General features: G+C 33.7%; 1 protein-coding gene across 1 annotated transcript in view; it reads left to right on the forward strand.

The window, feature by feature from the left end:
* The first annotated feature begins 5,937 nt into the window (after window positions 1–5,937).
* Window positions 5,938–13,802, forward strand: part of LOC140451977 (ELAV-like protein 3) — a 119,933-nt gene continuing 112,068 nt past the window's right edge. Inside the window, exon 1 of the mRNA XM_072545974.1 lies at window positions 5,938–6,310. The gene's annotated coding sequence lies outside the window, so the exon portion shown is untranslated. The remainder of the gene's footprint in view (window positions 6,311–13,802) is intronic.

Consider the following 13,802-nt stretch of genomic DNA (forward strand, 5'->3'; position numbering starts at 1 on the left):
TCCGTTATCGGGTTGAATTCAAAAATCTTGATACAAAGCTGGTCTCAAATCATGATACATTATACTTACTTATGACATATTTTGAAGTCCTTTATTAATTAGTCATATTGAATTATGTAGAAATAATTTCAACAAGTTTAAATATTTGAGAACCAGGATATATTAGAATTATCCACGAGAAAATTTAATAAGAGATAATATAGTATAAAACTGTGCCTGAAAATTAATGCCAGGAAGAAAAGGCGAGAGGTATAATTAAAACCAGAGTTGGTAGAATTGAATTCAGGAATAAAAAAATGGGAGATGCCAAAAAAAGTTAATAACTTAGAGAAAAGGATGCTTTAAACGGAGAAGGCTAACGAGAATATAGCGATAAGTTGGCTTGAGTTAATCAATAAATCAACATTTATTATGAATTGCATCAAAAATGCAAATATTTATTTTTAGTAAAAGCGTCTGCATTTATTAAAAAAAATACATGAAAGGAACTCATCAAAATTAGTGTTTCATTTTTTCCGGTATACGGTGCACACTGTTCATTTACATTCAAGTGTACTTACTACATTTTGTACGTTGTTGTTAAAGATAAAATAGTTTCCCGTTCCGTTTCGACGTTCCGCTGTTCATTGATCGTTGTATTTCTGGGTCATAAAAGTGTACTCGAAAATTCTGCATCAAGTAACGCAACGCCAGATCTCGAGGTCATAAAGTAGGGAGAAAGAGCTGAAAAAATTATAAATTTCATGAAATGACATAGAGTAAAAAATATTTGAAATAAGGACTACTACGGTATTTCAATGAATTATTTTATTCAATGGAGTGATAACGCTTGTTTTTATTATTCACGTGAAATTAGTATATTAATTATAACTCTGTACTCTGTAGTCCAATAGAAACTTAGAATGAAATATAATCAATTAAAAAATATATTTTGTTATTTTACTTTTCTTGGTGGCTGTTTCTTACCACTTTCCACACGAATATAATTATATCCTTTATTCTCTAGATATACACTACTCCCCAAAATTAACGCACCACCTTAAATGTACTATATTTTTGAAGCTTTTTTTCTTCTGAACCCTTGATTGGATTTCGATGATTTTTTTTTCACAGTATAAGTATATCTCTAAGGAATTACTGCGCCAATTTTGTCTGAGAAATGTTAACGTTTTACCTATATACAGGGTGTAAAAATTGTTGTTTTTTCATCTTATTTTGCAACACCCTGCGGAATTTGTTAAATGTTTATTACATCTTATTAATATTACGATATAGCTTCATTTTTTTTTCAACATTTTCGTAAAAATAAAATTTCGGTATCTCTACTATCAAAAAGAAAACTACGTTCAAAGCATAACGTGATTTTATTGAATTAGAATACTCATTAATGGCATGTAACCAATTAGTGGGCTATAAAAAATTAAAATAACTGGCAGAACTGTTTTATACCGACAATATTGTTGACAAGAAACAAACGTTTGTTTTCGAGAAACGAACGACCATATGAGATGACTTAGACAGGGAAAAGGAAGAGTTATAACACTACTTTAAGATCATTTTATCAGGTTTGTGCTATAAGTGAACGTTTATGGTTTTTCATTATGAAATATTTACAAATATAAGTGGCAGATGTTGCAATTTACCAGAGAACAACTTCACTGAAACGTTGATGACTGGGAGCACGTATTGTTAACATTACAGTCTTCTTCTCTGACCAATGGGTCTATCAAGGAGCGTTTTTCTAGCTGGATTATTTTGTTCCATCCGCATTACATACCCTATCCACCTCAGACGTCCTATCTTAATAGGTTTTACGATATCAGGTTCCTGGGATATTCTATACACTGCTTCATAAATTCGCCTTAATACTTTTCTTTCGAAACATCCTAACATGTTTTCATCATTTTTTGTTAGAGTCCAGGTCTCTGAACCATGTGTTAGGACTGGGCGTATTATTGTTTTGTAGAGTTTTATTTTTGTATTTCTCGATATAATTGTGGATTTAAGGAAGAGATTGAGTCCAAAATAGTATCTGTTGGCCGTACAAATTCTGCGGTTTATCTCTGCGGTAGAATTATTTTCAGTGTTAAGGAGCGCTCCAAGGTATACACATTCGTTCGTTTATTATTAAATCCATTTTTTTAGCTGATTCTTTTAATGCTACATATGCCTTTCGTACAGTGTTTTCCGTTGTCCCAACAATATTGATATTATCAGCATAAGTCAGGATTTGCACTGATTTATTATATATTCAACCATTGTCTCTGATTTCTGATATACGTATTACTTTTTCCAGTGTCAAATTGAACAGTATACATTAGAGAGGGTCTACCTGGCGCAGCCCATTATTTTTTTTTTTTGAAGTTTGGTCTTTCTTGCGATCAATCTGCTGATATTTGCTTGGACAAATTTTGCTGCAAATTTATACTGAGTGACGTGACATCTGAAGTTTGTCCAGCATATCTCTGTTTAGAAGACCTCTTAGTGAACTCTCTGAAATTCATAGAATCCGTTCTTCTTTAAACATCATATTTTGGAAATTTTCCAGATTCAGTTGAGTTCCACTTTTTAGTTTCTATAGTGAAGCCATTCGGAGCAATATAAGATGCTAATAAATATTGGTTGAATGGCGTTTTTGAAAAAAAATTGTTTACTTTTATTGTCAATGATATACGTTAAAACAAAAAATCTGTACTTACATTTTTTTCCAACTACATAATGAATAAAGCGTATTTTCAAGGATAACATAAACTATTGCTTCTGCAATTACAAGAAGTCTGTCATTTTTGACTGCTTTAAATTGTCCAGTATCATCCTATTCATATTTTCTAAAGATGTGAAACAGTTGTATTTATTTTAAAGAAGTTTATTGCGGGGCAGTTAAAAGGGGTATTATTTATAGCCACGGCCTGGCCAAAAACGTAAAAAAACACGTTTTTCGATCTTATTTTCTCTCGTTATAACCAAATTTGTCTCACTATAGAGAGTTATAGTTCAATAGAAATTTCACGGGACATCTAATGTACCTCGTTATAAGCGAAACCTCGTAATAACCGTGTTCGTTATAGATGAAGTATACTGTATATATATATTTACAGTGTGGACCAAAACCCCGGAAGCCTAATTATGTCTTAAATGGATGGTCCGAATTATACAAAAACAGGGTTACACCTATTTTACAAGATTTGAAATTTGATGTTTGTAACGTTGTCAAATTTACCATTTTTCTGATGTCATTAGAATTCGCCCTTTTTCATTAAAAACCATCTTTACTATAGAGTTTTTAAAAACACATATAAAAACTGTCAGCTTTAGTTATTAATACAATTTATTTTACAAAACTTTTAAATAAACTTCAATCTATTGTTCTTTCTTCTTAGCCTTCTGTCGTCCATGTTTGGACATAGGCCTCTCCCAACTCCTTCCATCGGTCTCTATCCTGAGCAACATATTTCCAATTTTTTCCGGCTATTCTTTCAATGTCATCAACCCATCTCATCTGTGTTCTTCCTCTTTGGTCGTTTACTTTCGTAAGGTCTCCAATGTTGTATTGTAGTATTCCAACGTTGGTCTTTTTGTCTAGCAGTGTGGCCGCGAAGCTCCATTTAAGTTTGGCAATTTTTGTTGCTATGTCCTCGACTTTTGTTTTGGATCTTACCCAGTCGTTCCTCTTTTTAGCTGACAGTCGTATACCTAACATTGCTCTTTCCATTGTTCTTTCTGTTGTGGTTAGTTTATTCATGTTTGCTTTGGTTAGGGTCCAGGCTTGACCTATTGTTAGTTTTATGAATTAATATCAAAATCACGGCATTCTATATTTTTACTGATATACTTCAAAACTATTTTTCACTGAGAAGTTTTATTTATTTAAGACCTTCATGACTTGATAAAATACTAAGTGTTACATATGGTTGAACTCGTATTGAAGTGAGGATTCCAATAATAATACAATATACAATGTTGTATTTAAAATCAAAGTCACAAATGATATCAGAAAAATGGTAAATCTGGCAACATTGTAAGCATAATATTTTATATCTGCACATTGCAGAATATGAGTATTCCGGTTTTTGTACAATTCGGACCATCCATTTAAGATTTACGAAAGTGGATTGATATAGAACTAGCCTTTGATAGAAAAAACAAGTTTTTTGAATTAAATCGATTTATTTCTCAACATAGTCCCCTTTTAGCTCGATACACTTAGTAAGACGATGTTAAATTTTTTTATCTCATCCGAATAGTACTTTTGCTCAAGATCTTCAAAATAAGCCCAAGTTTCAGCGACGACTTCATCATTTGTTGCGAAACGGCGTCCTCCGAGCCATTTTTTTAGGTTTGGAAACAGGAAAAAATTGCCGGCGGCAAGATCTGGGGAATACGGTGGGTGTTTAACCAATTCATAGCCCAATTCGTGTAATTTTGCTATGGCGACGGTCGATCGGTGAGCCGGTGCATTGTCTTGGTGAAAGACCATTTTTTGCGTTCCAAACCGGGGCGTTTTCGACGCAATTCGGCATCGAATCGATCCAATAATGCTGCATAGTACTCACCATTGATTGTTTTTCCTTTTTCCAAGTAGTCGATGTGGATGATGCCCTTCGCATCCCAGAAAACAGTCGCCATCACTTTGCCGGCCGAATGTGCACTCTTTGCCTTCTTCGGCGGCCCTTCGCCGCGTTTGCGCCACTGTTTCGACTGTTCTTTGCTTTCCGGTGTGTAATAATGCACCTAGGTTTCATCAACGGTGATAAATCGGCGATAAAAATCCTTCGGATTGCGCCGTATCATCGCCAAAAGCGTCTCCGAAGTGGTCACACGTTTTTGTATTTGATCGATTGTCAGCAAACGCGGCACCCATCGCGCGGATAGCTTTTTCATGTCCAAATGATGGTGAATGATGTTGTGTACGCATTCGTAGGAAATGTTTATTACCTCTATTAACTCGCGGAGCTTAATTCGACGATCTGCCATAATCATGTCATGGACTTTGTTGATCATTTCCGACATGGTGACTTCATTTGGCCTACCTGGACGCTCATCATCAAAAACACTCGTACGACCACGAACAAATTCAGCTTTTTAAAATTTTACTGTTGCACACGAAGGTGCGACCTCCCCATACACTTTGTCCAGGTCGGTTTTGATTTGCACATTCGTTTTACCCTTTTTGTGGAGGAACTTAATCACCGAACGATACTCGACTTTTTCCATTTCTCCGAAAACACAAAATTTGCTTGCTTTTGACGGCTGTAAAAACCAAATTAATTGTTTTTAAAACTTAAAATTTTGACAGACGTCATATCGTGAATGGCAAATGTCAACGCCGAAACCAATTCGGTATCAAGTAGTGCCATCTATCAAAGTAAGTAAGTATCTAGTGCCTCGTAATTAGGCGTTTCTACACTTTTGGTCCACTCTGTATATATATAATGTGTGTGTGTACAAAGTAGGTGGCAAAACTGTTCCCTGCCATACTATAGCATTTGAACTAATAATTGCGGAAAAAACGTGTTAGAAAAACTCTAAAAATTAAGAAAGTGTTGAAATCAAGCTTATGTTGGTTTTCCAGAAATAATAGTTAAGCATTTTGCATTACAGGAAATGGCTAAATAGACTATAGTCAATATGTTCAAAATATATAGAGTAGAGAAGAAAATATTTAATAGATTTAGAGCAAACTTTGCCGATTATTTGTCAATAAGTTTTTAGCGATGTTCATCGATGAATATAAAGTCCGAATGGGGCGGTGTCTCTTTTGGGCACAGTTAGAGTATAGAGCATTGGCATCAGATTGAGCGTTGGTGAACGTCTACACCGGCGTCGGTGTCGCCAGGGTAGTTAGACGCGCGCATATTATCGACCGGCCTAAACAACCCCTGGCCGACACCCTTTTGCCGAACGCCATGCAACACCATTTAGTTATTGCACTCTCTGAATAACACTTGTGTTACGTTTGGTAGTGTACGTTATGTAATAATATAATTCCTTGCATATTTATAATTATTAATAATAATTCCCACTACTATTGTCTATATTTAATCAATAGTAATAATATACGGATTATTTCAAGTTTATTATTCCAGTTCTGTTCCGGTGGTACACTAGGTTGGCTTATATACATTGCATTGTTAATATTTATTCTATTTAAACGTCTTAAAATTAGTGCAATCTTTTTAACTATTTGTTTCTCAATACTCGTCATTCTAATCATTGTAAAATAATCATAAATACTCATACCATCATACAAATCAGAGGATACCTACTTCAATCTTCCTATCTATAACCAACAGCATCCAGATCGAAAACGGTAAGTAGTTCTCATGTTTACTATTAATAATTATTTATATGTTGTTGCCATTGAAACATCTGTATAACGCAATCATGCTGATTTTCCAAATTATTTGATGTGGTAGCTTTTATTAAAACACCACCGAGCATAGTAGCTGGTTTCGCGAGGGCGGGAGCTAGGGGTAGCGATCAATACTAGGGGTTGCCCGGTCATAGCAGCCGAACTCTTCTCTATACATATGCTTGTTCCCTTAATATTTTTGCTTTTTTGATACCTGTTTGTATTTATTTATTTTGGCTTTTCAGTTGCATAAAATCTTTATTATCTGCAATGATTTGCTAAAAAGGGGTGGGGGAACTAGAGGGCAATGCACTTTGCATCCCTTCTGAATTTACTTTAAATATAAACTTTAATTGTGCATCTCTTCTGGACTACTGGATTAACTTTGATATTATTACTATACATTTAATATATTTTCAATATTTTTATTCAACTTTTTTTAGTATGGACTAATTTTAAAAAAATAGTAATTTGGTAATAAATAAAATGTACTTGGACAAAACTTCTCAATGTTGCTTAATTTTTCAAATGATTTTTCTAGTTATTTTAAAGTTTCTTATATAGTTTACTTTCTCTTAATCCTGAACATCATTGAATTATCTTCATTATCATCATCTTTACATTAAATTACCGGCGAAATATGTTGATATATTTTTAAATTAATTTTTATTTTCAAAAAATGTTTTGTTTATTATATTTTAGTAAATTTTTATTCTTTGTTTATATTTTTTGGTTCGTCTTTGTTTTCTGTTTTCTGTTTTTTTCTTAATTGGTTTTCCACCATTTTGTTTTAGTTTTTTATTGATTGTTTATTTTGTTCAATATTTTAAGTCAAGTGCTGCTTTGATTTTAAAGAACAAGTTCTGGTTTTAGGTAATTTAGTTTTTTGGTAGCATTTCTTGTCTATTACAAACTGTTTATAGTCATTTGACAACATAATATAAAAATATCTATTACTGTTGTTTCTTCCAATTTCATACTTTTTTTCTACATAATATTGCCCCTTCTTTAATTAATACTGTTAATCGATCATAAAAGATGTTAGGAATATATGAAAAAATAGAAAATAACTATGTGTAAACACAATAATGGCGTGAAACTTTACGAGCTAAGAAGAGAAAACTCGAAAATTCGAAGCTATTACTCGGTGGTATCAAAAGGGAGTTAGTTCTGAGTGCTCTTTTGGTTTCTAGTGCATCTGGACGTCAGTTTAAATGATTATATCTCCTAAATTATTGATATTTAATTTTACCAAAATGAAATAAATTTTTCCTTTTGAAAAAATGAACAAAATATCATTTGGTTAACTTTGATCCAATTGTTAGAACCGGAGTTATAACAAATTTCGTGAAAAATAATTGCAAAATAGGCATTTTCCAAGTATAACTTAGTTTAGTTATAAAAGTTTGTTTAGTTTAGTTAGTTTTAGTTTAGTTATTGGCAAAGTTATAATTTTTTTATTAATAAAGATAAAGTAATTTGGAAAAGCTGAAACAATTACCTTTAAAATGAGTAGGTTTTAAAACTTAATGGCAAGTAAAAAGCTGAGTTATACTTGAAACATCTCCTTGGAATGCCTATTTTGCACGAAATTTGTTATAATTCGGTTCTAACAATCGGATCAAAGATTACCAAACGCCATTTTGTTAATTTTTTTCAAAAGGAACAATTTTCATTATGGTAAAGTTAAATGCTAAATTGATATCCGGCTGTGATGTCGAACGATTTGTGTTCGATTCGCACTACAAAAAGAAAACCAAAAAGTATTATCAAAGTCATCTCTTCAAACGTAAGACAAATCCACGAAGCAGTATAGTAATTTGTTACAGCTCTTTCCAATTTAGTCGTTCAGAACCAATTTTAACTGTAAGTCCCATATACTCGTATTTCTGTACAGTTAATGATACAAAACATAGTTGCGGTAAGAAATATAGTAGAACGCTCAGATTTGTAGGTTTTGATAGTTCTGCTTTAAGATATAGTGTGGCGACTGGTTGTTCTGGTAATTAAATAGGTAATTAAAAATATTTATTTTTTAATTAGGTATGACTTACGTCAGAGACGAAAATGCCACTGAACCTCTAAAAATTAAACGAACAAGCTGATTTTTGCTGAGAATGTCAATTTTGGGACTCCAAAAAATATGCAAAAAAGTTTACCGCTCCTACCTCGCGTTTCCCCCCTAAAACCTCCCTCGTAGGGGGAAAACGAAAAAAATCGATTTACCAAGAAGCGAATGTCAGTTATGCGCGCTAAATCAATTTTAAATAAAATTTGTATCAACTTGACAGCAAAAATTCGATATCCTTTGACCAGAGTGTCCTATCGACAAATATTAAAATGCGTTTTAAAGATGAAGATGAGGATATCGAATTTTTACCGTCGAGTTTATACAAATTTTATTTAATATTGATTTCGCGGCGTAACTAGCATTCAAAATCGTTGTTTCTGAGAGAATGGTCCATTCGTTTATTCAAAATTATCTCAGCTACATTTTTAATTTGACATATTTTTTGTACGGCGTTCAGATTCTTGATAAATCGATTTTCTTCTATTTTCTTTCCTCTACGTGAGGGTTTTATGGCAAAGAGTGGTAAACTTTTTTGCATATTTTTTGGGGTCCTAAAATTGACATTCTCAGCAAAATTCTGCTTGTTCGTATGATTTTTAGAGGTCAAATCTCGGACGACCGAACTAAATGTAGAATAGTTTTTGTAATTACACTTGTTATTGTTAGAATTATTGATACTAAAAGTTCTTTATAAAACAGCTAAATCTAAAAATTCAGCAAAAAATGCAATAATGTCCCACAGTTTTTTTATTTATTTGTAAAATACAAAACCTAAAAATATAACAACTTTTTTAAAACGAGATTCTTTTCTTTATTACACAACGTAATATTAATTACACAACGCAACAATTAACAAGGAATCACATAATATACTTACACACTTATTTCATTTTCTCCTTCTCCCGTATTTTCTGCGTCACTATCACCATTAAATATATTTCCACCATTTATGTCAAAGTGCCCAATCTTCTTATAATATTCTTAAACTTTGATCACTTTAGCATTTCTTTTTTGCAAGTATTCTTTGGTAATATTACATACTTCTTGTTAATTACCTCAATTATCTTCTTATAAAATTTAGAAAATGTATTTGCACGCCTTATACTTGGTTTTAATTGTCCCCAAATTAACAGAACCACATTGTCCCACGAACGCTCTACTAGCCTTTTTTCCTCCCAACTAAAACGCCTGGTATAGCTATCCGGTTGGTTGTAAAAGTTAAGGTATCAAACTTCGCCGTATTTAAAGCGTTCTAGAATATATGGTACCGCGACTACACTCATTATACATACATAACCAAGATTTAAAACAGGTCTACAGGTGGACAAGAACACATTTATTTTTGTTTGTCCTGTAGCTTAATTCTTGTCAATAAATGTATTCTTCATTAAATGATTGAGATTTAGTATTTATATATTTTAATACATATATTTCTTTTGTCCAATCAGTGGAAATAATATTGTAGTGAGGTAATAGTAGAGAATTTTCATTCCCTACTGTTAAATCACCTAAGTTTTCGTAATTTCTAATTTGTTCTATTCTACTTTAATTTATCTATTTACGAGTAGTTTGTTTGGCTCATCTTCTGCTATCAAAACTTCAGAAACTGATTTTCTGTTCTTTTCTTCTTCTATCCTGATACAATAAATTCCAACAAGATACCCAACAATAGTTAGACGATAGACGTTAGAAGATATTCCAACAAGAGTCGTGAAAATATCAAAATATGCACACCATTTATTGATTCAAGAGAGGGCAATAATGAATGATTTGTAAGAACATATTGAGAACATGGTAAAAGCGGCAACGATAAGTTTTAAGCAAGAAACCAAGCAATAGATCGAACACAGCCTTTGAGACATGAACACCCTTAAAAAATGGCATGTAGGTATTACAATCGAAGCTCTAAAAGACATTGGCTTGGACGGCATAGATGTTCGAATAATTGCAGATTTATATTGGAATCAAACAACTTCAGTTTTAGTAGATGGTGTGGAATCACAGGCTCTCAATATTAACCCTAGAACCACAACGTGAGGGAACAGGAACATAAACCACAACGTGGGGTTGCTTTGACCCTAATAAAAACTTACTCAAATATGACAAATAAAAAAAATTATTCGGTATTATTTCATTTTTAAATAGTTTATTATATGACAGTTTAATGTTTCTAGAGTAAATACCGAAATAAGAGTATGATTAACAAATAAACAACAAAATAAAAAACACCATTTTTAGTAGTAAAAATAACATGATAAACAAATCTGACCAATACAAAATATTTAAATCAAGATTAAGATTTACATATTTCACAAATGCTAAATTGATGTTCTGCACATATATTTTTTCCACAATGCATACAAATATGGCGTCCTTTACGGTCACGAGATCTTGGACAAAAATCACAACGATGTGTACGCTTTTGTGGCTTTTGGGGTGGTAGTTCGGTAGGATATCCAAGGTATTGTCTCAAAGATTGTCTTAACTTTCTTGGCAGTCGGTTATTTTTTACTCTTTGCTTCATATAATCTTCCACCAAAGAATCAGCTAAGTTTTTGAGAAAAGTAGAACGGACGTTACAATTCGGCAATGTTTCAAATTGATGTAACACAAAAGAATTGATTCTAGCAGCATCTAACATTCTATACAGAATCCTTAAAGGCTACCTTCTCGTCTTTCCAGCAACTGTCTTCGAATGACAGAGTTGATCAAACGTATCGACCCCACCTTTAGTCGAATTGTAGAACATTGTAATTTCTGGCTTTTTTGTTTCTGCATTTATTTCGTCTCCAAACGCATTTTTTCTTTTCTGAAACATGGGATACTAAAGTTACATCTTTTGAAAAAGCACACCGGTATTTCTCTTTTATTTTTGCGGAGAGTTCCTACCATGGTAAGTTTATTTTCAAGAAGTTTTTTTGCTAACTCGATCGATGAAAACCAGTTGTCAATTGTTATGTTACGATTTGTTCCTGCTATTGTTTTCGATAGTTTCATAACATATTGCGTTGGAATAGAACCATCTTCGGGCCTTCTGTTTGGATCTTTTCCTGTATAAGGAATTGCAGAACACATATAATTAGTTTTGGTGTCGCACATCATAATAATTTTAATACCATATTTGTCTGGTTTGCTAGGTAAGTACATTTTGAATGGGCAGCGACCCCTAAAGTTTAATAGCTGCTCATCTATAGTTACATTTTCATAAGGAGTATACAAGCTTTCGCAGTTTTCTATAAATAGATCCCATATTTCTCTAATTGGTGCGAATTTATCAACAGTTTTTCTTTCTGCTCAAGTTGTTTTGTCATCAAAACGCAAGCAGTTTAAAAGAAATTCAAACTGGTTTTTTGTCAGTGTATTGCGAAATATTGCTAAGCCAAATTTTTCTGACCAGATGTCTTCGAGGGAAAGATGTGCTTTTTTTAGAAGCCCTGCAAAGTATAAAAGCCCAAACAAAGCCATAAGTTCTGCTTTATGTGTTTCTTGTATGTATCGTTGTTCCGAAGTAAATTTTGATTTTTGAATTTCTATTTCTCTATTTGTGCTGTTGACAATTATCTCTAAAATTTCATCGGTAAAAAATAGCTGCCATATTTCTTTCGGGCTTTTAGTGTTTTTACATTTTTGTTTTGGGCCAGATAAATGTACAACTAAATTTTTTGCCGAAGTCCTCGTTCTCTTCGAAATTAATGGCTGCGAGTACCACTTAAAACCATTACGAGCAAAAAATCCAGGACGGTCATCTGTAGCATCTGTTTCCATAGCTTCCTCATTATTGTCTGTTCCCTCCTGTAATTCTCTAATAGTACATTCATCAGATGCAGAATCGTTGATTAAGACATCCTCGTCTTCGCTATCGGTTTCATCTAAGGACTCCTCATATGCCAGATCGTCATTCTCGTCTTTGTATAACTCGTTCCAAAGCTCTGTTTCAGTAAGAGGACGCCGTTATTCATACTGCAGTTGGAATGCACTTGGTTTTAAATTTTTATCAGCCATTTTCCTACAATAAATCATTATTTAAACAACCAAAACAAAAAATAATAAATTTAGCTTACCGCAAAATATTATAACGTAAACCACAACGTGGGGTCAAAACCAATTCAAATCCTTATTATCAGCGAAAACGAAAGTCAGATCAACAAATACGTACACACACCAGAACCTACAAACGAGAACTGAATCTACGTGGAATTTCAGCCCAATGTCTTAACTGCGCGCAAGCGTGCTTAAGAAAAATGAAACTGCAGGGTCACGGGCGACCCCATGTTGTGGTACTAGGATTAAAAGAGGAGTACGGCAGGGACGTCTCTTGTCACCCCTGCTTTTCAACGTTTACTCCGAAAGAATTTTCTGAAAAACAAGAAGGAATACTTGTGAACGGTGAAGTCATCAATAATTTGCGATATGCGGACGATACAGTACTCCTAGCTTCTAGTCAAGAAGATCTGCAAACATTACTTGATAGTGTCGTTGAGAGTTGTAGAGAGGCAGGTCTGGATCCGAACATACGATAAACTAAAAGACTCGTAATAAGTAAACAACAGCATATAAAACCGTCTATATATATGTAAATAATACTAAACTTGAGCAAGTTGATAAAATCGTTTATTTTGGACAGCAATTAAATTGTAACGCAGAAAGTCACGGCGAAATTAGATCTAGGATAGAGCAGGCTAGAGCGGCTTTTAGAAGGATGTCCAAGGTGTTATGTAACAGAGACCTAAAATTGGCATTGAGGATCCGCCTACTTTACTGCTACGTGTTCTCGGTCTTACTTTATAGTGTCGAGTCCTGGACTGTGAATAAAATCGATCTAAATCGCCTTGAGGCTTTCAAAATGTGGTGCTATAGAAGAATTTTAAAAGTTTCCTGGGTGGAGAAGATTCGAAACTCCACAATACTAGAACGTCTCAGCAAGACTACTGAGATCATAAAAAGCATCAAGCAGAGAAATCTGGAGTATTTCGGACATGTGATGAGAGGTCCCAAATATAGGTTGCTACAAAATATCATGCAAGGAAAAATAGCAGGCAAACGCAGTCCAGGACGAAGAAGAACCTCATGGTTGAAGAACTTGGGAGATTGGTATGGTGTTGATACAAGCATGCTATTTAGGGTGGCAGTGAATAAAATTAAGATAGCTATGACGGTAATCAACGTTCTGAAAGGACATGGTACATGAAGAAGAAGAAGGTATTACAATTTGTCGTGAAAGCGGATTGATCCGAGTAGATCAGGAACCACTCCACCTCGCCCCAATGTTCCAGACGATCCTCCACTCCCCGATAGAACGTTGATGCGCTATAGAGGCTACAAATCGGCAAAATGCTTGTCACGTGGGTGTCCTGGATACAAAGACTCGCACACGAAATA

The sequence above is a fragment of the Diabrotica undecimpunctata genome, chromosome 10 (assembly GCF_040954645.1).
Source record: "Diabrotica undecimpunctata isolate CICGRU chromosome 10, icDiaUnde3, whole genome shotgun sequence".
Lineage (NCBI taxonomy): Eukaryota > Metazoa > Arthropoda > Insecta > Coleoptera > Chrysomelidae > Diabrotica > Diabrotica undecimpunctata.